This window comes from Heptranchias perlo, unplaced genomic scaffold (assembly GCF_035084215.1).
Source record: "Heptranchias perlo isolate sHepPer1 unplaced genomic scaffold, sHepPer1.hap1 HAP1_SCAFFOLD_43, whole genome shotgun sequence".
Classification (NCBI taxonomy): domain Eukaryota; kingdom Metazoa; phylum Chordata; class Chondrichthyes; order Hexanchiformes; family Hexanchidae; genus Heptranchias; species Heptranchias perlo.
This window is the reverse complement of record NW_027139442.1, coordinates 2,977,500-3,002,325: the sequence shown is the minus strand read 5'-3', so window position 1 is coordinate 3,002,325 and position 24,826 is coordinate 2,977,500.

Here is a 24,826-nt window from a genome sequence, read left to right as displayed (position 1 = left end):
AAAAAAATCCTCAGTTTCGCTCTAATCCTTCTACCAATCACTTTAAATCTATGCCCCTGGTTATTGACCCCTCCGCTAAGGGAAATAGGTCCTTCCTATTCACTCTATCTAGGACCTTCATAATTTTGTACACCTCAATCAAATCACCCCTCAGCCTCCTCTGTTCTGAAGAAAAAAAACCCAGCCTATCCAACCTGTCATCGTAACTAAAATTTTCCAGTCCTGGCAACATCCCCGTAACTCTCCTCTGTACCCTCTCCAGTGCGATTACATCCTTCCTGTAATATGGTGACCAGGACTGTGCGCAGCACTGAACCTGTGGCCTAACTAGTGTTTTATACAGTTCCAGCACAACAACCATGCTTTTATATTCTATGCCTCGGCTAATAAAGGAAAGCATTCCATATGCCTTCTAAACGACCTTCTCTACCTGTCCTGCTACCTTCACGGATCTGTGGACATGAACTCCAAGGTCCCTCACTTCGTCTGCACCTCTCAGTATCCCCTCATTTATTGTGTATTCCCTTGCCTTGTATGCTCTCCCAAATGCATTACCTCACACTTCTCCGGATTGAACTCCATTTGCCATTTTTCTGCCCATCTGACCAGTCCATTGATATTTTCCTGCAGTCAAAAGCTTTCCACCTCACTACCAACCACATGACCGATCTTTGTGTCATCTGCAAATTTCTTATTCATGCCCCCTATTTTTATGCCTTACCACCATCTACAAGGCACAGCTCAAGAGTGTAATGGAATACTCTCCACTTGCCTGGATAAGTGCAGCTCCAACAATACTCAAGAAGCTCGACACCATCCAGGACAAAGCAGCCCGCCTGATTGGCATCCCATCCACCACCCTAAACATTCACTCCCTTATCCAACGGCTCACAGTGGCTGCATTGTGTACCATTCACACGATGCACTGCAGCAATTCGCCAAGGCTTCTTCGACAGCACCTCCAAGACCCGCGACCTCTCCCACCTAGAAGGACCAGGTCAGCAGGAACATGGGAACAACACCACCTGCACGATCCCCTCCAAGTCACAAACCATCCCGACTTGGAAATATATCGCCGTTCCTTCATCGTCGCTGGGTCAAAATCCTGGAACTCGCTGCCTAACAGCACTGTGGGAGAGCCTTAACACACGGACTGAAGCGGTTCAAGAAGGCAGATGAACACTAACTCTCAAGGGCAATTAGGGATGGGCAATAAATGTTGGCCTCGCCAGCGACACCCACATCCCATGAAAGAATCAAAAAAAAGTCCAACCCGTTAATGTAAACCAGAAAAGGCAAAGGTCGTAGTACCTAGCTCTGCGGCACCCCACAGGAAACAGCCGTCTCGTCACAAAAACACCCATCGACCATTACTCTTTGCTTCCTGCCACTGAGCCAATTTTAGATCCAATTTGCCACATTCCCTTGGATCCCAGGGCCTTTACTTTTTGACCAATCTGTCATGTAAGACCTTGTCAAAAGCCTTGCTAAAATCCATGTCGACTACATCAATTGCGTTAGCCTCATCAATCCTCCTTGTCACCTCCTCTAAAAATTCAATTAAGTTAGTCAGACACGACCTCCCCTTAACCGACTGTCCCCGTGCTTAACCCCGTGCTGACTGTCCTTGAGTCGTCCGCGCCTTTCTAAGTGACAGTTTATCCTGTCCCTCAGATTGATTTCAATAATTTCCTCACCACGGAGGTTAGGCTGACTGGCCTGCAATTACTCGGTCTATCCTTCGCTCCCTTTAAAAAAAATTATACAACGTTAACAGTCCTCCAATCCTCCGGCACTACGCCTGTATCCAGTAAAATTTGGAAAATTATTGTTAAAACCTCATGAATCGAAAGCCCTCCCCCTTGAACCGCCTTTGCAGCCATGCATTCATCTGATCTATCCTCCTATTTCTATTCTCGCTTGCGCGTGGCACTGGAAGCAATCCAGAGATTACTACCTTTGAGTTCCTCTGCCAAATCCTATTATTATTTTCTAAGTGTCCTGTTATCATATTCTTTATAATAGATTCTAGCATTTTCCTTACTACTGTTGTCAGGCTAACAGTTCTGTAGTTCCCTGTTTTCTCTCTCCCTCCTTTCTTAAATAGTAGGGTTACATTTACTACCCTCCAATCTGCAGGATCCGTTCCAGAATCTATAGAATTTTGGAAGATGACAACCAATGCATCCTTTATCTCTATAGACTCCTCTTTCAAAACCCTGGGATTAAATCATTAGGTCCTTGCGATTTATCGACTTTCAGTCCCATTAATTTCTCTTGTACTATTTTTTTTACGAATTCTAATTTCTTTCAGTTCCTCATTCTTGTTAGACCCATGTTTCGCCAATGTTTCTGGGAGGTCTTTTTGTGTCTTCTTCCGTGAAGACAGTCACAAAGTATTTGTTTAATTTCTCTGCCATTTCCTTATTCTCCATTATAAATTCTCCCGTCTCTGTCTATAAGGGACTCTCATTTGCCTTCACCGGCCTTTTCCTTTGTACATACCTATAGAAGCTTTTACAGTCCGTTTTTATGTTTCTCGCAAGTTTACTCTCATATTCTATTTTCCCTTTCTTTATTAATTTCTTGGTCCGCCTTTGCTGAATTCTAAGATGCTCCCAATCCTCAGGCTTACTGCTTTTTCTGGCAACTTTACACGCCTCTTCCTTTGATTTCATACTATCTTTAATTTCTCTTGCTAGCCACGTTTGGACCACTTTTCCTGTTTGGTTTTTTTGCCTTAAAGGAATGTATATTTGCTGCAAATTATTTTTTAATTCTTCAACGCTAGCCATTGCCTGTCTCCCGTCATACCTTTCAATGGAGTTCCCCAATCAACCACAGCCAACTTGCGCCTCATACCGTCGTAGTTTCCTTTGTTTCGATTTAAGATTCTAGTTTCGGATTGAAATACATCACTTTCAAACTTAAATACCTACATAATACATACACAGACCCAGACAGCACCTGCACAGGCCCAGACAACTCCGACACTGACGCAGGGAACCCCTACACAGACCCAGACAGCTCCGACACAGGCCGAGTGAGCTCCATCACCGACCCAGACAGCTTCTACACAAAGTCAGAAAGCTCGTACACAGACACATGGAACTCCTACACAGACACAGGCAGCTCCTACGGAGACTTCTCAACAGATCTGGACAGATCGAACACATACCCAGACAGCTCCAATACAGACCTGGACAGCTCGTACACAGAAGCAGGCAGCTCCTACACAGATCCACGACGCTCTTATTCTGTCCCAGACCCTCTTAAACATGCCCAGGCATCTCCTACGCAGACCCAGACTCTCCTACACGGACCCAGGCAGTTCCTGCACAGAAGCAGACAGAATCTACACAGACCAAAGCATCTCATTCACAGGCCAAGAAAGTTCCTTCCCAGAAGCAGGCAGCTCCTACAGAGATCCAAGTAGCTCCTACACAGATCTAGGAAGTCAAAACACACACCCAGGCCGTTCCTGCTCAGACCCAGACATCACAAAAAAACACACATGGAGCACCTACACAGGCGCAGACAGCTCCTCCACAGATCGAGGCAGCTCATACACAGTTCCAGACAACTCATGCCAAGACAAAGATAATAGCTTGACAGACCCAGACACCACCGACACATGACCAGACAGCTCCCATACAGTCCCATATAGCTGTGACACAGACACGGACTGTTCCCGCACAGACACAGAGAGCTCCTACACTTAACCTGACAGCTTCTATACAGACCCACACAGCTCGTACAAAAAACTGGCAGCTCCTACACAGACCCAGCCAGCTCCTACACAGAACAAGGCAGCTCCTACACAGAACCCGGCAGCTCCTACACAGACCCAGACAGCACACACACAGACCCAGACACTACCTACACAGACCCAGACAGCACCTACAAAGAACCATCTCTTATACAGAGCCAGATCATTCCTGCACTAACGCAAAAAGTTCCCACACAGACCCGGACAGCTCATACATGGTCCATTGAGAGGTTAAACTTACCGAGACAGCTCCTTGCCAGACCCAGTCAACCCCCTCACAGATCCATTCAGCACCTACGCAGATCCAGACCTACACTGACCTATTGGATACCCAAACAGACTCAGACAGCTCCTGCACAGACCTATGGAACACCCACACAGATGCAGACAACTCGTGACGAGACCGACACAGATCCTACAAAGGTTCAGGGAACACCTACAAAGACCCAGACTGCTCCTACCCAGACACAGTCAGCAACTACACAGAACGGAACAGCTCTTATACAAATCCAGACAGTTCCTCCACAGTCGCACACAGCGCCAACCCAGTCTGACAGATGCCACGTACACCCGAACAGCTGCTGCACAGACCCAGTGAACTCCGACACAGAACCAGGCAGGACCCACACAGATCGATGGAGCCCTTACGAAGATCCAGACAGCTTCTAGACATACCCAGACAGCTCCTACATAGACCCAGACAGCTCCTACATAGAACCAGACAGCTCCTACACAGGCCCAGACAGCTCCTACAGAGAAGCAGACAGTTCCTACAGAGACCAAGACAGCTCCTACAGAGACTCAGACAGTTACTACACAGACCCAGACAGCTCCTACACAGACCCAGACAGCTCCAAAACGGTCCCAGAAAGTTCCTACACGGACGCCGACAGCAACGACACAGACCCAGTCAGTTCCTGCACAGACTCAGGCATCACCTGCAGAGATCCATGGCAGCACCTGCACAGACCCAGGCAACACCTGCACAGACCCAATCAGTTCCTGCACAGACTCAGGCATCACCTGCACAGACCCAGGCAGACATGGAAAGACCCAGGCAGCACCTGCGCAGACCCAGGCAACACCTGCGCAGACCCAGGCAACACCTGCACAGACCCAGGAAGAACCTGCACAGACACAGGCAGCAACTTCAGACACAGGTGACGAACCGGATTCTTTCCCCTCATTCTGGTTCAGCAAGAACTGATTCGAGTACACCGTAAAGTTCAAACAACTTTAATAGCAGATCTTAGTCTGTAGCTTCAATTCAGATTCCTGAGAGAATCCGAACGATTCTAACAGAATAAGGAGACAAAGACAAAGACAAAGACTCATACCTTTATACAAATCCATAGAGGTTGGAACATCATTAATACAAGAGTCAACACCAATCATAAGCCGGGCACAGGTTGCCATGCGGGGTTACATTATTTCCGGCCAATCATAGACAATCCATGTGCTGACCATGTTGCTATTAGACATCAAAGGGGATACTTCCTCACTTTCCAACTTGGAATGTTCTTCCCTGTTCCTTCTATTCCTTATCTCCCAACCTGGAATGTCTTTCAACTTTGGCTAAGCTCGTTCCCTATATTGATCTGCCATAAACATGGAGACATTCAGACCAGTCCTTGACTCACATCAAAGACCTATCATTGATAAGACAATGCAGGCCTGCTGACTAAGCAAACATATGGCCCAGCAGGAGGGCCAGGCCACTTGTATCAATCTCAGTTACTAACTAATTAACCCTTTCTAACCATTTTGCATTCTGCTTCTTTGCCACGTAGGCATTTTAATATTTTACTAAAAACTGACCACGTAGGGATTCTCATTCCCCCTTTTTATCATTTAATGATAACCAACCCTTGTTCACTCATCAGTTCTGCCTAAGCAGAGTCTCATACACGAATTTGTTCCATTGCCGCCTTACAGCAGATTTTAACGCAAGCAACGATCAGGCCAAAAGTAAGTGTTGCTACCATTAGAATAACTAATCCATGCATCAAGTACGATCCCCATGAGCCACTGAGAAGCCATTCTAACCAACCTTCTCCCAGGGTTTGGTTTAATTTTGTTACGGCTTTCTGTATATGCTCAACCAGATTAGTTATATTTTCCGAGTGATCTGGTATGTAGGTGCAGCATTCTGATCCAATCAGTGCACAGGTTCCCCCTTTTGCGGCTAACAGGTAGTCTAAAGCCATGCGATTCTGCAAGGCCATTGTCCGAATGGCTATCATTTCTGCATTTGTATCCTTCAGTGCCACTGCGGTGTCATTAGCTACTTCTTCTAATACCGAAGCCATCTGCCGAATGTCCTTAATTGTCCTGGCTACCCCATACCCAGGGAACAAAATAGCGAAATATCGCTCCGTTTCTGTAATTTCCCTTTTAGACTTATATTGGTAATGATCCGATAGGGAAGGCAAGTGATGAACATGGGGTACTACATATCCTAAATAACAGGACCCGATCCAGTTCTGAGGCAACCATGGGTATGCCTTATGGCCGCATATGAAATACGTACCATTATATGCAGTTAAATTTCCCTTTTTAGCCATATATATAAGAGGCTGAGATTCAAGGTGATTCCACAGCAACCCACTGGTTTTATTAAGCGTTGGGGCCCATTGGCCCTGGAACATGCCCTGGGTAGTCAGGTTGACTATGGGCGGTAGCCAATAGTGGGTGGTGCTGCAATCACTATGTCCCATAAAAGGGCCATTATTTGGGGCATTCTTATTCCAACATACCGTCCCGTTTGGTCTAGACGTATTGGTCAAGAGCAAGAACGGGGGCTTATGGGCTTGATTGTAATTAGGCTGGTACCATCCTCTAAACTCATTAAGACTATACCCCGCTGATGCCCATTCTATTGTTTCCGGGGTTCCTATCGCATTTCCCGAATTGTTTCGTCTAATGACCCATTCCGCAGATTCATGGGACATAAAGGGAATCGGCTTTAAAGGGATACCTCCCTTGGAATGGATAGGAATGTGAGAACACACCCAACAGCTAGAGATACCCTGCCGTTTGGCATACACATAACTCATGTACAGGAAGGTGTTAACGTGCAGTTCGCGCTTTTGGAGTTGGAGATCTCTCTTTCGTCTCTGTAGCAGAGAACCCCCTAATCTTGGATAGTTAAAAATCTCTATGGGGGCTAACCCATTACGCTTTCTCCCTTGGTTAAATCTCAGGTACCGATCGCACCTCTGTGTATCTCTCTCTTGTTCACACAACTCAGAGGTCTTTTCCCCTTCACGTTTACAAACATAATCATATTTGCACTCAGTCCAATAACAAGGTATTCCACCATGCGATATTCCAAACTCTATCGAGCGGTGGGGCTGCCTCAGGAGCCCGGCACATCCATCTATCCGGGTGATGTTCCACCTTCCGAATCCGTCTGGGTCATTATCGTTGCATCGAAGTACGTCTCCTTTGCATAAGTGGTGTATGCGCTTAGGCTGGTCCCGTCGACATGTTCTCACTTTGGTTCCTCCCAGGGTCAGCAAGAGTTCAAGGCAGAAGATCCAAGGGAAGACTTTCATAACTGGTCACGATACCTATATAGGGAAGATTACTTAGAAGAAAAGAAAAGTTAGCATTTTAAGTTTGAGACGTGGGACTGATAGTTTTACAGTGGTGGAGGTGAACCCAAGCACTCTTCCCCTCTACCTTCACAGCGGTAGGGGTGGTGAGTAGAACCTGATAGGGCCCCTCCCAACGAGGTTCCAGTCCTTTCCTTGCCCAATTCCTGATTAACACGTACGTTCCCGGTTCAATTTTAGATGGACTGGCGATAGGAGGAAGTTCGATGTAGGCAGCTCGTACCCGAGAGTGGAGGCTTCTCAATGCCTTAGTTAATGACAAAATATCGTTAGTCATTTCTGTCGTCATGTGGTGAAAGTGGACAGTTTTCGGAACGTTTTGATTCCACGGGGTCTTGAGGGGTCTCCCGTATATAATTTCAGCAGGACTTAACGGAGTAGTACGTATCTGAAATAAGGCTTTTGGAAGAAGTTTAAGCAAAGTAGTACCAGTCTCTGCCTGCAGTTTAGCCAGTTTATTTTTCAAAGTCTGATTAGCTCGTTCGACCAACCCAGCGGCCTGTGGCCTGTAGGCACAGTGTAACTGTTGTTTAATGCCCATTTGGGTGCAGAATTCCTTGTTCACCTGACCCACGAAATGAGGGCCGTTATCTGAACTCAATTGATTTGGGATTCCGTATCTAGGGATGATCTCTTTCATCAGAACTTTTACAACAGTGGAGGCTTTGTTATCTGTTGTCGGATAGGCCTCTATCCATTTACTAAATACATCAACAATAACTAGGACGTATTGATAACCCTGACATCTTTCCAACTCAATGTAGTCCATCTGGAGGGTCTCAAAGGGACCTTCCGGCAAAGGGGTCTTTCCCCATTCGCAAGGCACTCCCTTCCCAGGGTTGTATTGTTGACAAATGAGACAGCGACTGCTGATGCTCTGAGCTAGGGCTTGCAACCTAGGATGCCACCAAGTGGCCAGCAGCGTACCACTAACAGCTTTGGCACCACAATGAGTTGCAAAGTGTACACATTCAATAACCCATACTGCTAATTTATCTGACATACAGGTCTGCCCCACAGGGGTAACCCATAATTTAGATACACAGTCATAAGTACAACCAAGTTGTTTCCACAATTGTTTATCACAGTCAGGAGCGGCCTCCTGTAATTTAATGACGTCTTGGATGGTTGGCATTGGCTTTTCAGAGGGAGACTTGCTCTGTTTTGCGCTTTTAGTCTGACTCATCATTCTAGGGACAGCCACCCTCTGTGTCTGGGACACTTCCTTAGCTTCCTGATCAGCATATCTATTCCCTATATCTACTGGGGTCTGTCCTGTCGTGTGGGCGGGGCATTTTATAACAGAGATCTGTCTTGGTAGCATAAGGGCTTGTAACAAATCTGAAACTAACTTCTGATGGGAAATCTGCGTACCTACAGAAGTCAGAAACGCTCTGTTTTTCCATAACTGTCCAAAGTCGTGAACTACCCCGAAAGCATATCTCGAATCTGTATAGACATTAACCCTTTGGTCTTTCCCGAGGACACAAGCTCTTATCAATGCAAACAGCTCCGCTTGCTGGGCAGAATATGGAAACTCAAAAGCAGCAGATTCGACAGTTTTACCGTCCTGGTCCACTATTGCATATCCAGAAAGTTTCTCTCCAAAGGAACCAATAGAGGCACTCCCATCCACGTACATAGTTATGTCCGGATCTTTTATTGGGACATCAGATAGATCATCTCTGACAGAAGTGTCTTCCTTAATTAAAGATAAACAATCATGTCCTGGATCAGTCTGTTCCATGGGTGGTTCTGTGAGAAAACATGCTGGGTTGATAGTAGTACAATGTTTAAATCGCAGTCTAGGATTATTAAGCAGATATATCTCATACTTATTCTGTCGAGCCATGGTAAGATGTTGAGTCTGCAGCTGTCCTAATAATGCAGGTACCGAGTGTGAACTGTATACAGTAATGTCCTGTTGTAAAGTCAGATTAGCCGCCGACTGTAGGCTATTGTAAATGGCCGTTAAAATCTGAGTACAAACTGGATGTCCTAGTGCCACTGGATCTAACTTCGAAGAGTAGTACGCCACCGGTCTATGCTTGTCGCCATGTTTTTGAGTCAAAACAGCAGTCGAGCAATCAGCGAGGATAGTACAGTACAACTGAAATGGTCTGTCATACAAGGGTCTCCCCAATGCGGGTGCTTGTGACAAAGCTTCCTTTAATCTCTCAAATGCTCCCAAGGCATCAGAATCTAGTTGAAATTCACCCTCTATGCTGGTGTATGGCGTTAATAATTTAGTGTCCAAAGCAATGTTAGGGATCCACTGTCTGCAATAGTTTACCATTCCCATCCACTGCCGTACCTCCTTTGCAGTGCGAGGTACAGGGAATTGACAGATTGGTTCAATCCTGCTTCTTTCTAGGCTCCGCTCGGTTGCTGAGAGCATAACTCCAAGAAACTTAACCCTCTGTTGGCCCACCAGTACTTTCGACTGGGATACTATGTACCCTAGCGAGGATAAGTGATTTAGCAATTGGGCAGTGTCTTTTCGGTTACTCTGCTCATCAGGGCTGGCTATCAACAGATCATCCACATACTGGACTAGCGCAGACCCTTGTTTCAAAGTCAATGTCTGTAATTGTTCCTGTAAGCATCTAGAAAATAATGTTGGGGAGTTAACAAAGCCTTGTGGCAGTCGGGTCCAAGTATATTGCTGTCCCTTGTAAGTGAAGGCAAAAAGGTACTGACTTGATGGGTCTAGCGGTAATGCGAAAAAGGCGTGTTGAAGATCGACGACTGCAAAGACTTTGGCTGTTGCAGGAACTTGAGCCAGAATATGAGCTGGATTGGGCACTAGGGCGTGCAGTGGCTGTACAATGGCATTGATTGATCGCAAATCCTGTACTAATCTGTACTGGTCTGGCTTGCCTGGCTTTGGAACTGCCAGTATCGGCGTGTTACACGGGGACTGACATTTAATCAAAATCCCTTGTTTTAACAACCCAGCGATCAATTTGTCAATGCTTGGTATCGCCTGTTGCTTTAGTGGATATTGTCGAATAGAGGGTAATACGACATTTTCCTGCAGGGCAATATGAATAGGAATCATTTTAACGCATCCTACCTGTGTGGGATCCTCCGCCCACACTTGCGGATTGACATATTCTGGTTTTTCATTGCCCACATGGTGGCGCAATTGTGCCCTGTTAACCCTTGGTGTCTGGTAAAACAGAATAGTCCGGCCGCATGACAGGGTCTGTTTCTGTCGATTATTTGAATCAGCTTGTTCGACTGTCTGTTTTATCATGGGTCCTAAATCTTTCGCATGGTACGGGTAATTCACCTCCCAGGTGATATGTGGGGCTCCCTTTATTTCAAAGGGTCCTGGGTCCCGTCCTATTGTTTTTGAAGCACCCCGAGTGATGTAACCTGTAACAGGTGCTTCCTTCCACAACTCTGAGGGGATCTCAACATACTCTGCTCTCTCTTCTGGTCCTGTAACCATAGCCCGGCGAATAACCTCCCATTCCGTTCCTATATAGCTTCGGTAAAAGTCCTCCAATTCCTTATTTCTCCCACTCATATCGTAGGCCAAGGTTACATGAAGGGAACCCTCATCTTCGAAGTCTAGAGACCACCATTGTGGGGTGATTGAAACATAACACTGCATTTTTGGAGCCCATGGTTTCACAATCAGTCCTTCGTCCCCGCATTCAATGCTCAGGCGGAATGCACATAGCAAGTCTCGAGCCATGAGGTTACAGTCTAGTCCACTTGTAATTACAAATTGGTGTTTCACTGACTCATTTCCAAATTGTACTTCCACTGGTTCAGATATCGGGTATTGGCTCACTTGTCCCTGAAAACCAGACAGACTCTGTTTTTCCCCGGACTCAGGGAGATTGAGCTCCGATCGGACAGATGACATGGTTGCTCCGGTGTCTACTAAGAATGTATGTGGGTTTCCTTTAATCATCAGTGACAAAACGGGCTCCTGCTCTGACTGGATCCCGTTTACCACAAGGTTAGCTAGTCAATACTGGGGGAACGGATTTTTTTGGGAAAAGTCCGTATATCTTCCTCGTCCTCGATTCCCTTGCCAACCTCCTCTTCGCTGCCCTTGCATATGGCCCCCTCTTCCCTGTCTACGGGAGGGACATTCCTTGCTCCAGTGGCCTAGCTGACCACAATTGAAACAGGCATCTGACCCTGTTTGTCTCCCTCCTCCTCTTTTCCCTTCAAAATTACGTCTCGGAGGAACGTAGGGTGGGCCATAGTTAGGGACGGTTGGTCCGTTAGGGTGTGTATCGTACCCATACCCTTCTCCGTTAACCCATCCTGGAACACAATACTGAGGCTCCATCTGATATCCTGTTCTGTCTGAGGTGCGTTTCGGCCCTTCCTTTTTCACCACATACTCAGTTTTAACTCTAACTTGGGCCTGACCTTCCTGGTGCTTATTATCCATCCAGTAGTATTTTGCTGCCCTATTCATCTGGCTGGAAGTATTCTCTGACCAGTCCATATTATTAGTCCTAATTGCTTGAGAAACCGGAATCGGTGGGCAGTTCAGTAGCATAGCGCAGTACTGTGGTGAGTCTCTTCCCTCACGGTACGCTGTGTCTCCTGATTGATTCCGGTATACTTCCGAGAATCTTTCCAAATATTCATCTGCTCCTTCTCCCTTTTTAGGCCTGGTGTCTAAGATCTTAGTTATGTCAATTGGTTTTTGTAGAGTAGCACTAAGGGCACCCAAAAGACGCTCCTGGCGCTCAACATCATTGTTTGGTATCTGTGCTACCAATGCGACATGAGTCCGGACATTCAATTGGTCCAGGAATTTGGTATGTTCAGCATGGGTTAAAACTTGCTGTATTAGCGACCATAAGTCCCTTGATTCTGCATTATAGACAGAAACGGTAGTCTTAAGGAATTCTATAAATGCGGTAGGTGACTTTCTCCTATCCGGCACCCCGGTTAGAATGGCCATTATCTCGTTAGGTTTCCATGGACAGTACACATCTATCGTTCGGGAGTTGCCGGCTACTCCAACATTGGCTGGGTTTGGGTCAAAAGTAGGATTAGGCATCGGCCTCATTGGTAACTGACGAGGGGTCGGCTCATCCCTAGCTAGTGTCTCAGTAGTACGTTCTAAGTTTAGTGATGGCAAGTCGTCTCCTGACTCTTCAGTTTCTGCGTCTCTAAGTCCCTGACTGTCCAATCTCTGATCTCTCTGCTGACTTAAACTAAGTGGGCTGACTGAGAATTTAAATGTTGGAGCCAATAATTCCCTAGTTTTACTTCTAGTACGGGAAGCAACCGGGGAGACAGTTTGAGGCATTATCACAGGGGTTTGAACAGTCTGTACCGTAGGCACTGAAGAATAGATATTACTGTACTCAGGAGGGGCACTAGGACCCTGGGGAGCTGCACGGGACCTACAATTCCACTCATCCAAATCATCATCGTCTCCCCCAGCCAAGGCAAGGCCAATCATTGGATTACATAATCCACTTTTCTCAACCAGTTTGGGCTCGCCCGAAGTCTTTTCAGACCTCTTTTTAGAGCACTTTTCATGAGCACATTCTCCTTTTAGGACTTCTACGGACTTGACCACCCCTCCTTCAGTGAGTCCTATCCCTAACTTCAACGCATTATCCTGCCAACTTGCTAATAACGAAGCTTCTTTCAGTTCTTGACAGTACTGTCTCCATAAAGCAATTAAATCTTTGGTTACTTTATTTCCGTTATTTTTCCAAATTAATTCCTGTGCTTTTATGGCAGTATCTAGGTCCTTAATTCCTCCCAATGGCCATTGACCATTCCCCAGTTTTTTATTCAACCCGCCTGACAATTGTCTAAATTGTTTTGCCTTGTCCGGATATTTTTCACACAAAGTCTGTAAGGCACTCTCTGGTTCTGCAGAGGTATCCAGACAACTACCCATTCCATGTCCCGTTTTCCTTTACTCTTAGTCAACTAATTAATACCACCGTATTTGAACAGAATTCAAAGATGGACCTGACTCCTTGTGCCTCACAATCCCAAGTGCCTTTGGTCTCTGCGCCCACTTCAGGGTCCTGACCTTCGCGTGGGGGATCTCCCCTCTTAACAACCGGTCGAAGGCTGCGCGTTGAGACAGGCACTTCCTCCCTTAGTCGATCAGAACAAGCAATCAGTTCCTGTTTATACCCACTCCCCAGGGACTCGAAGTTCCTGTTTATACCCAATCACCAGGAACTCGAACCCTAACTCTCAGTGATAATTTTAATCACTGACTCAAGATTCCAGTTCGATCACTGACCCGACGTTCTAGTTCGATCACTGACCTACCGCTAACAAGTTATTCCCTCAGTCCCTGTACTGACCCTCAGTGATATTTAACCATTTACCTCTTTCTGCTATTTCTGTGTATTCGCCAGACTGACCTGAATCTCGTAAGGACGCCACACGAGTGTTAGCGATTGGACGATTCGTCTTCAGACTTAACAGATTTAGGAAAGCCGATATAGTAAAGAAAAGTTTACTCACACCGGGCGCGCCCTTTCCGTCCTCTGTGTCCAAGACAAACCGCCTCTTACTCCGCGAACTCTCGGTGAACGACCGTTGAAATCCCCGTAAAGGCCACCAAATGACGAACCGGATTCTTTCCCCTCAGTCTGGTTCAGCAAGAACTGATTCGAGTACACCGTAAAGTTCAAACAACTTTAATAGCAGATCTTAGTCTGTAGCTTCAATTCAGATTCCTGAGAGAATCCGAACGATTCTAACAGAATAAGGAGACAAAGACAAAGACAAAGACTCATACCTTTATACAAATCCATAGAGGTTGGAACATCATTAATACAAGAGTCAACACCAATCATAAGCCGGGCACAGGTTGCCATGCGGGGTTACATTATTTCCGGCCAATCATAGACAATCCATGTGCTGACCATGTTGCTATTAGACATCAAAGGGGATACTTCCTCACCTTCCAACTTGGAATGTTCTTCCCTGTTCCTTCTGTTCCTTATCTCCCAACCTGGAATGTCTTTCAACTTTGGCTAAGCTCGTTACCTATATTGATCTGCCATAAACATGGAGACATTCAGACCAGTCCTTGACTCACATCAAAGACCTATCATTGATAAGACAATGCAGGCCTGCTGACTAAGCAAACATATGGCCCAGCAGGAGGGCCAGGCCACCTGTATCAATCTCAGTTACTAACTAATTAACCCTTTCTAACCATTTTGCATTCTGCTTCTTTGCCACGTAGGCATTTTAATATTTTACTAAAAACTTACCACGTAGGGATTCTCACAATCCCATGTGCTTTTAATTTGCACACTAACCTCTTATGTGAGACTCTATCAAAGGCCTTCTGAACATCCAAATACACCACGTCCACTGGTTCTCCCCTATCTATTCTACCAGCTACATCCTCAAAAAAACTCTAGTATATTTATGAAACACGATTTCCCTTTCGTAAATCCATGTTGACTTTGTCTAATCCCGTTGATATTTTCTAAGTGTCCTGTTATAACATCCCATATAATAAACTCTTGTATTTTCACTACTCCTGATGTTTTGCTAACCGGTCTGTAGTTCCCTGTTTTCTCTCTCCCTCCTTTTTTAAATAATGGAGTTACATTTGCCAGCCTCCAATCTGTAGGAACTGTTCCATAATCTATAGAATTTTGGAAGATGACAACCAATGCACACACTATTTCCATGGCTACCCATTTATTATTCTGGAATGCAGATTATCAGGCCCTAGGGATTTAATGGCTTTCAGTCCATTATTTTCTCCAGCACAATTTTTCTACTGATACTAATTTCCTTTAATTTCTCCTTCTCACTAGTCCCTTGGTTCACTACCATTTCTGGGAAGCTATTTGTGTCGTCTTGTGTGAAGACAGATCCGAAGAATTTGTTTAATTGCTCTGCCATTTCCTTGTCCCCCATTATAAATTCTCCCGTTTCTGACTGTAAGGGACCTACATTTGTCTTCACTAATCATTTTCTTTTCACATACTTGGAGAAGCTTTCACAGCCCACTTTTTTGTTCCTTGCAAGTTTACTCTCATACTCTAGTATTCCCCTCTTAATGAATCTCGTGGTCCTTTTTTGCTGAAGTTTAAACTGCTCCCAATCCTCAGGCCTGCTACTTTTTCTGGCAAAGTTATATGACTCCTCTTTGGATGTAATACTATCATTAATTTCTTTTGTTAGCCATGGTTGGGCCACTTTTCCTTTTGCGTTTTTGCGCCCTAAATGCTGGCCATTGCCTATCCACCGTCATGCCTTTTAATGAATCTTCCCAATCTATCATAGCCAACTCACTCCTCATACCTTCTTAGTTTCCTTTGTTTAGATTTAGGACCCTAGTTTCGGATTGGACTACTTCACTTTCCATCTCAATGAAGAATTCTATCATGTTATGTTCACTCTTCCCTAAATGACCCGCACAACAAGGTTTTAATTAAGCCCTTCTAATTGCACAATACCCAATCCAGGGTAGCCTGTTCCCTGGTTGTCTCCTCAACGTATTGGTCTAAAAAAACATATTATGGAAACTCCAGGCATTCATCCTCCACAGTATTATTGCTAATTTGTTTCGGCCTGTCTAAATGTAGTACCCTTGTTACATGCATCTCTAATTCCCTGCAAATTGCCGTCACTTACATTACCACTACTGTTTGGAGGCCTATAGACAACTCCCACCAGTGTTTTCTGCCACTTGGTGCTTCTTAACTCCACCCAGACAGATTGTACATCTTGCTTTATTGAGCCAATATCCTTTCTCACTATTGCTCTTATTTCATCCTTTACGAACAACGCCACCCCACCTCCTTTTCCCTTTTGCCTGTCCTTCCGAAATATCGAATACCCTTGGATAACCAGCTCCCAGCCTTGGTCATACTGCAGCCATGTCTCCGTAATCGGAATTATATCATATCCGTTCACAATTATTTGCGCTATTATTTCGTCTACCTTATTACGAATGCTTCGTTCGTACAGATAGCGTGCCTTTAGATTTTCTTTTTTACATTTTAAATATCTTACCATTTTTTTGAACGATGGCCCTATTTGTCTCATTCCCATTTTTTCTTACGCGGACCCTATTTGTTCGTGCACTCTTTTGTTACTACGCTCTGTCCCTTCCTAACACAATCTGGTTATCCTTACCCCAATCACTTTCCTGCACTGCTTCCTCGTCTTTCTTCTTTAGCATTCTCGATTTCTCTCCACCGGGATCCTTCCCCCTCACGCCCGCACCTCGTCTTGTTTAGATTAAAGCCCGATCTACCTTCCTAGTTATTCGATTCGCTGGAACTCTGGTCTCAGCATGGTTTAGGTGAAGTAGGTCCCAACGGAACAGCTCTCTCTTTCACCAGTATTGGTGCCAGTGCCCCACGAATAGAAACCCAATTCTCTCACACCAATCTTTGAGCCACGCATTCATCTCTCTGATTTTATTTACCCTGTGCAAATTTGCTTGTGGCTCAGGTCATAATTCAGAGATTATTACCTTTGTGTTTCTGCCTTTAAGTTTAGACCCGAGCTGCTCAAATTCTCTCAGCAGAACCTTTTTCTTCGTCCAACTTATGTCGTTGATGCATACGTGGACCACGACAATTGGATCCTTGTCCTCCCACTCCAAGTTCTTCTCCAGCCCGGAGGAGATGTCCTTAATCCTGGCACAGGGTCGGTAACATAGCCTGATGGACTCATGCTCCTGACTGCAGGGAACAGTGTCTATCCCCCAAAATATACTGTCACCTACTACTAACCCCTTCCTTGATACTCCCTCCACTTGAACGGCTTCCTGTAACACGGTGCTGTGGTCAGTTTGCTCGTCCTCCCCGCAATCCCCGCACTTGTCCACAAGGGTTGCAAGAACCTCAAATCTATTGAACAAGTGTAGTGACTGAGGCTCCTTCAATACTACATCCTGGATCCCCGTACCTGCCTCACTCGAGGTCACTCCTTCCTGTGCCTGACCACGTATCCATTCTAAAGTATTTCATCTGAGGGGTGTGGCTGCCTCCTGAGCAAAAGTTCCAGGTAGCTTTCTCCCTCCCTGACGTCTCGCAATGTCTTCAGCTCGGCCTCCAGCTCCTCAACTCGGAGCCAAAGTTCCTCGAGCCTCGGACAATTGCTACAGATGTAGTGGCCCTGGACAAAAATGTCCACAAGCTCCCACATAATGCAGCAGCAACAAATCTCCTGTTCTCCCATGATTTTATTTATTTATTTAATTAATTTAGAGTAAATCAAATTATTTACGCCGTTTAATTTATTAGATTAATTAAGTGAAGTTTAGGTTATAAAATTTAGTTATATGCCACATGTTAACCTAAAACTTAGCCCACAGTCACTGCCAATCATTTACCTGCATCAACTGAGACGTCACATTGCCGTTTTCTCTTGTTGCAGGTCTGCTGCTGCTCAGGTCCGCCGCCGCTCTGCGGAACAAGTTAGGAAAAGCAAAGGTAAAGGAGCACCTCCTTCCCCCACTTCACCGAACTCCCACACTTCCCAAACTCTCAAGTTGCTCACTCCGTGCCCGCTCCACTCAGTGCCGGTTGCGCTCACAGGCCCCTGTATTTCCACTGCTTGTGACTCAGTTGAGTCAGCCCTGTTGTGCTACTGTTTCAAGAACCAGTTTAATCTACCGAACCAATTAACAAACTACAGAAGCTCACCAGTCGGAGAGCTTGCTTGTTTGTCTCTGCTCAAGCTTGACAGAAGTTTACAAATTTAAAGTTTAAAATTGAACTTAAATTGTTGATATTATTAAAAGGTAATTGCAATTCACAATAAATTTTAAAAGAAATTAACCCTTAAATTCCCACACTTACCAAACTCTCATGTTGCTCACTCGGTGCCCGCTGCACTCATTTACAATACACAGTATATAAAAGGGAATGATTCACGGACATTCTCTGTTATACCTCGGAGTGTTTGATTTGATAGATAAAAGTGACACAAATGGGTAAGCACTTGATTGTTGAATAATGTAACTGAAGGGCCGCTCACAGCCTGTCCTCTGGTCATCAGCCTCAGAGAGCAGGCAAAGGGATACAACAAAAGAGAAAAAAAAGAAAAAAAACATTAAATACCTTCATCCTAGTGACTGCAACTGGTCTCAACTTAAAAAGAAAACTGCCTAAAGACGGCCTTACAGTTGTACAAACCGATTTCATTGCGATGTCTGCAGATTTCTTTTTATTCGTTCATGGGATGTGGGCGTCGCTGGCAAGGCTAGCATTTATTGCCCATCCCTAATTGCCCTTGTGAAGGCGGTGGTGAGCCGCCTTCTTCAACAGCTGCAGTCCGTGTGGTGAAGGTTCTCCCACAGTGCTGTTTGGAAGGGAGTTCCATGATTTTGACAAAGCGACGATGAAGGAACCGCGATACATTTCCAAGTCGGGATGGTGTGTGACTTGGTGGGGAACGTGCAGCTGGTGTTGTTCCCATGTGCCTGCTGCTCTTGACCTTGTAGGTGGTAGAGGTCGCGGGTTTGGGAGGAGCTGTCGAAGAAGCCTTGGCGAGTTGCTGCAGTGCTTCCTGTTGATGGTCCAAACTGCAGCCATTGTGCGCCGGTGGTGAAGTGAGTGAATGTTTAGGGCGTTGAATGGGGTGCCAATCAAGCGGGCTGCTTTGTCCTGGATGGTGTCGAGATTCTTGAGTGTTCTTGGAGCTGCACTCATCCAGGCAAGTGGAAAGTATTCCATCGCACTCCTGACTTGTGCCTTGTTGATGGTGGAAAGGATTTTGGGAGTCAGGGGGTGAGTCGTTCGTCGCAGAATACCGAGCCTCTGACCTGCTCTTGTAGCCAGTGTATTTATATGGCTGATCCAGTTAGGCTTCTGGTCAATGGTGACACCCAGGATGTTGATGGTGGTGGATTCGGCGATGGTAATACCGTTGAATGTCACGGGGAGGTGGTTAGACTCTCTCTTGTTGCAGATGGTCATTGCCTGGCACTTGTCTGGCTCGAATGTTACTTGCCACTTTCCAGCCCAAACCTGGATGTTGTCCAGGTCTTGCTGCATGCGGGCACTGACTGCTTCATTATTTGAGTGGTTGCGAAAAGAACTGAACACTGTGCAACCATGAGCGAACATCCCCAATTCTGACATTATGATGGAGGGAAGATCAATGATGAAGCAGATGAAGATGGTTGGGCCTAGGGCACTGCCCTGAGGAACTCCTGCAGCAATGTCCTGGGACTGAGATGATTGGCCTCCTTCAACCATCAGCACCTTCCTTTGTGCTAGATACAACTCTAGTCACTGGAGAGTTTTCCCCCGATTCCCTTTTCCTTCAATTTTACTCGGGCTCCTTGGTGCCATACTCGGTCAAATGCTTCTTTGATGTCAAGGGCAATCAATCTCATCTCACCTCTGGAATTCTGCTCTTTTGTCCATGTTTGGACCAATGAGATAAACCAAGTTTTGATTTTCATAAAAAAAGGTTCAAGAGTACTTGCCAGTGTTACTTTATCTCAACAAATCCGTCTATTATGCAAACCTTTTTCTGGTACAAGAATATTAGCCCAGAAATTACTTTTGCTCAAAAAATGGAAAACGAATGAACACATTCCAATGAAAGTCAACAACAACTGGTATTCACAGGCCGTCTTTAATGTAATAAGCTCAGCTGTAAAATCTCGCCAAAAAAAGTCATAATAAGAATAAAAGCGGATGGACCACCCGCCATCGGATCACTGGGCACCGGACAAGACTAAGGCAAACCAAGCCCAGTCGACCATGCAAAGTCCTCCTCACTAACATCTGGACACTTGTGCCAAAATTGGGAGAGCTGTCCCACAGACTAGTCAATCAACAGCCTGACATAGAAATACTCGCAGAATAATACTTTCAGCCAATGTCCCACACTCCTCCATCACCATCCCTGGGTATGTCCTGTCCCACCGGCAGGACAGACCGACCAGAGGTGGCGGTACAGTGATACACCGTCAGGAGGGAGTGGGCCTTGCAGTCCTCAACATTGATTCTGGACCCCATGAAATCTAATGGCATCAGGTCAAACATGGGCAAGGAAACCTCCTGCTGATTACACCCTACCATCCTTCCTCAGCTGATGAATCAGTCCTCCTGCATGTTGATCACCACTTGGAAGAAGCACTGAGGGTAGCAAGGGCACAGAAAGTACTCTGGGTGGGGGACTTCAATGTCCATCACCAAGAGTGGCTCGGGAGGACCACTACGGACCGAACTGGCCGAGTTCTGAAGGACATAGCTGCCAGACTGGGCCTGCGGCAGGTGGTGAGCGAACCAACACGAGGGAAAAAGCGACTTGACCTTGTCCTCACCAAATTACCTGTCGCAGATGCATCTGTCCATGAAAGTATTGGTAGGAGTGACCACCGCACAGTCCTCTTGGAGACGAAGTCCCGTCTTCGCACTGAGGATATCATCCAACGTGTTGTGTGGCACTAACACCATGCTAAGTGGGATAGATTCAGAACACATCTCGCAGCTCAAAACGAGGCATCCATGAGGTGCTGTGGGCTACCAGCATCAGTAGAATTGTATTCCAGCACAATCTGTATCCTCATGGACCGGCTTATTCCTCACAGTACCATTACCGACAAGCCCGAGGATGAACCCTGGGTCAATGAGGAGTGTAGAAGAGCATGCCTGGAGCAGCACCAGGCGTACCTAAAAAAATGAGGTGCTAACCTCATTCATGCGAAACAGCGGAAGCAACATGCTGTGGACAGAGTTAAGCGATTCCACAAACAACGGATCAGATCAAAGCTATGCAGTCCTGCCACATCCAGTCGTGAATGGTGGATGACAATTAAACAACTAAAGGGAGGAGGAGGCTCTGTTAACAACCCCATCCTCAATGATGGCAGAGCCCAGCACGTGAGTGCAAAAGAGAAGGATGACACGTTTGCAACCATCTTCAGCCAGAAGTACCGAGTGGATGATCCATCTCGGCCTCCTCCAGAAATCCCCACCATCACAGAAGCCAGTCTTCACCCAATTCGATTCACTCCACGTGATATCAAGAAACGGCTGAGTGCACTGGACACAGCAAAGGCTATGGGCCCCGAAAACATCACGGTGGTGATGCCGAAGAATTGAACTGCAGAACCAGCCGCGCCTCTTGTCAAGCTGTTCCAGTACAACTACAACTTAGGTGTCCACACGACAATTTTGAAATTTGCCCAGGTATCCTGTCCACAAAAAGCAGGACAAATCCAATCCGGTCAATTACCCCCCATCAGTCCACTCTCAATCATCAGCAAAGTGATGGAAGGTGCCGACAACAGTGCTATCAAGCGGAACTGACTCACCAATAACCTGCTCACCGATGCTCAGTTTGGTTTCCGTCAGGGCCACTCGACTCCAGTCCTCATTACATCCTTGGTCCAAACATGGACAAAAGAGTTGAATTCCAGAGGTGAGGTGAGAGTGACTGCCCCTGACAACAATGTAGCATTTGACCGAGAGTGGCACCAAGGAACCCAAGTAAATTTGAAGTCAATGGGAATGAGGGGGGAAACACTCCTCTGGCTGGAATCATACCAAGCACAAAGGAAGATGGTAGTGGTTGTTACAGGCCAATCATCTCAGCCCCAGGACATTGCTGCAGGAGTTCTTCAGGGCAGTGTCCTAGGCCCAACCATCTTCAGCTGCCTCATCAATGACCTTCCCTCCATCATAAGATCAGAAATTGGAATGTTCGCTGATGATTGCACAGTGTTCAGTTCCATTCGCAAACCCTCAGATAATGAAGCAGTCCGAGCCCGCATTCAGCACGACCTGGACAACATCCAGGCTTTGGGCTGATATGTGGCAAGTTACATTCGCGCCAAACAAGTGCCAGGCAATGAACATCTCCAACAAGAGAGAGTCTGAACACCTCCCCTTGACATTCAACGGCATTACCATCGCCGAATCCCCCACCATCAACATCCTGGTGGTCACCATTGAACAGCAACTTAACGGGACCAACCATATAAATACTGTGGCTACAAGACCAGGTCAGAAGCTGGGTATTCTGCGGCGAGTGACTCACCTCCTGACTCCCCAAAGGCTTGCCACCATCTATAAACACGAGTCAGGAGTGTGATGTAACAATCTACAATTGCCTGGATGAGTGCAGCTCCAACAACACTCAAAAAGCTCGACACCATCCAGGACAAAGCAGTCCACTTGATTGGCACCCCATCCACCACCCTAAACATTCACTCCCTTCACCACCCGCGCACTGTGCCTGCAGTGTGTACCATCCACAGGATGCACCGCAGCAACTCGCCAAGGATTCTTCGTCGGCAGCTCGCAAACCCACGACCTCTACCACCTACAAGGTCTCAGGGGCAGCAGGCACATGGGCACAAAACCACCTGCACGTTCCCCTCCAAGTCAAACACCATCCCGACTTGGAAATATATCGCCGTTCCTTCATCGTCGCTGGGTCAAAATCCTGGAACTCCATTCCTAACAGCTCTGTGGGAGGACCTTCACCACACGGACTGCAGCGTTCAAGAAGGTGGCTCACCACGACCTTCTAATGGGCAATTAAGGATGGTCAATAAATGCCGGCCTCGCCAGCGACGCCCACATCCCATGAACGAAAAAAAAACGTTCCCATTTGGCTTCACGGAGGATTGAGGGAAGACGGGCACAAAAGGAATAAAAAGATATCAGGAGGACTGGCGAAAACCTTGGTCAAAGAATGGATTTAAGGAGGGTGTGAAAGGATGAGGTGTAAATGGAGAGACGGAGGCTATGAGTTTGATTTTCGAGAGTAGAATTTAGATGTCTGCTGGAATGGCCGCCAATGGTGGGATGAAGAGAGTGGAGTATGGCAAAATATAACAACAACTATTTGCATTTCTGTAGCCTCTTTAAAGACCACAGGACATCCTAAAACGCTTTACATTCAATGAAGTACATTTTAAAGTGTAGTCACTGTGGTAATGTAGGAAACGCTGAAGCCAATTTAAACAGAGCAAGGTCCCACAAACAGTGATGAGGTAAATGACCAGAAAATCGGTTTTACTGATGATGGTTGAGGGATAAATATTGGTATCGTGGAGAACACTATTACACCGACCTGAGGGGACAGATGGGCCCTCGGTTTAACTTTTCCTCTGAAAGTTGGCACCTCTGACAGTACAGTACTCCCTCAGTACCGAACTTCCTGCAGCAGAGTGCTCCCTCAGTATTGAACCTCCGACAGTAGAGCACTACCTCAGCACTGACCCTCCAACAGTACAGCACTCCCTCAGTACTGACCCTCCGACAGTACAGCACGACCTCAGCACTGACCCTCCAACAGTGCAGCGCTCGCTCAGCACTGACCCTCCAAACATGTAGCGCTCCCTCAGTACTGACCCTTCCATAGTACAGCATTCCCTCAGTACTGACCCTCCAACAGTGCAGCGCTCCCTCAGCACTGACCCTCCAAACATGTAGCGCTCCCTCAGTACTGACCCTCCCATAGTACAGCACTCCCTCAGCACTGACCCTCTGACAGTACAGCACTCCATCAGTACTGACTCACTGACAGTTCAGCACTCACGCAGTACTGACCTTCCCACAGTACAGCACTCCCTTAGTTCTGACCCTACTACAATACAGCGTTCTCTCAGTACTGACACTGCAACAGGGCAGCGCTCCGTCAATACTGACCCTCCCAGATTTCAGCACCCCCTCAGTATTAAATCTTCGACACAACAGCGATCTCTGAGTACTGACGTGCCTGCAGTGTTGCGCCACCTCAGTACTGCACTGCAGTGTCAGCCTGGATTTCGTGCTCAAGTTTCTGGACTCTGACTCGAAATCACAACCTTATGACTCAGAGGGGAGACAGCTATCACTGACCCACGTTTGACAGCTGAAAGGAGGATGGGAGATGGAGGGACTTAGGGAGGGCATTCTCCGCCGTGGATAAAGCTGAAGGCACGGCTGCCAAAGTCGGGCAAAGGGACTGCAGACGCACTAACGACCAGAGGTGGAGTGGCAGAGTGTTTGGGAGGGGCTGTAGGGCTGGAGGAGGTTACAAAGATTTGGAGGGGTGACATCTTGATGCATTTAATTGTGAGAAATCATAAAAATAAACTATAGGCTAAGGAGACGGGAATCCAATGCAGGTCAGTAAGGGCTTGGGTGATTGGTGAGGGACTCACCAATCAAAAAGAGAGGGTTTGGAGATGGAATGCGTGGCATGGATGTGGAGAATGTAGGACTAAAGATCATGACATCCCAATTTTTAACTCGAGTCACAGAATCTATTCCTCCAGTTCACTCTTGCCGGCCACCCATGCTCCACCTTCCAACCCGCACCAGGTCCTCCTCGGCCTCACTGACTCTTACTGACTCCCAGTACCCCATCGCCTTGAATTTCAAATGCTCTTTGGTTAAAATCCCTCCATGGCCCACCCCTTTGCATCCCTTTCCTCCACTGCCCACCACCACCCGCCCCCCAACTCTCCAAGCATAAAATGATCGAA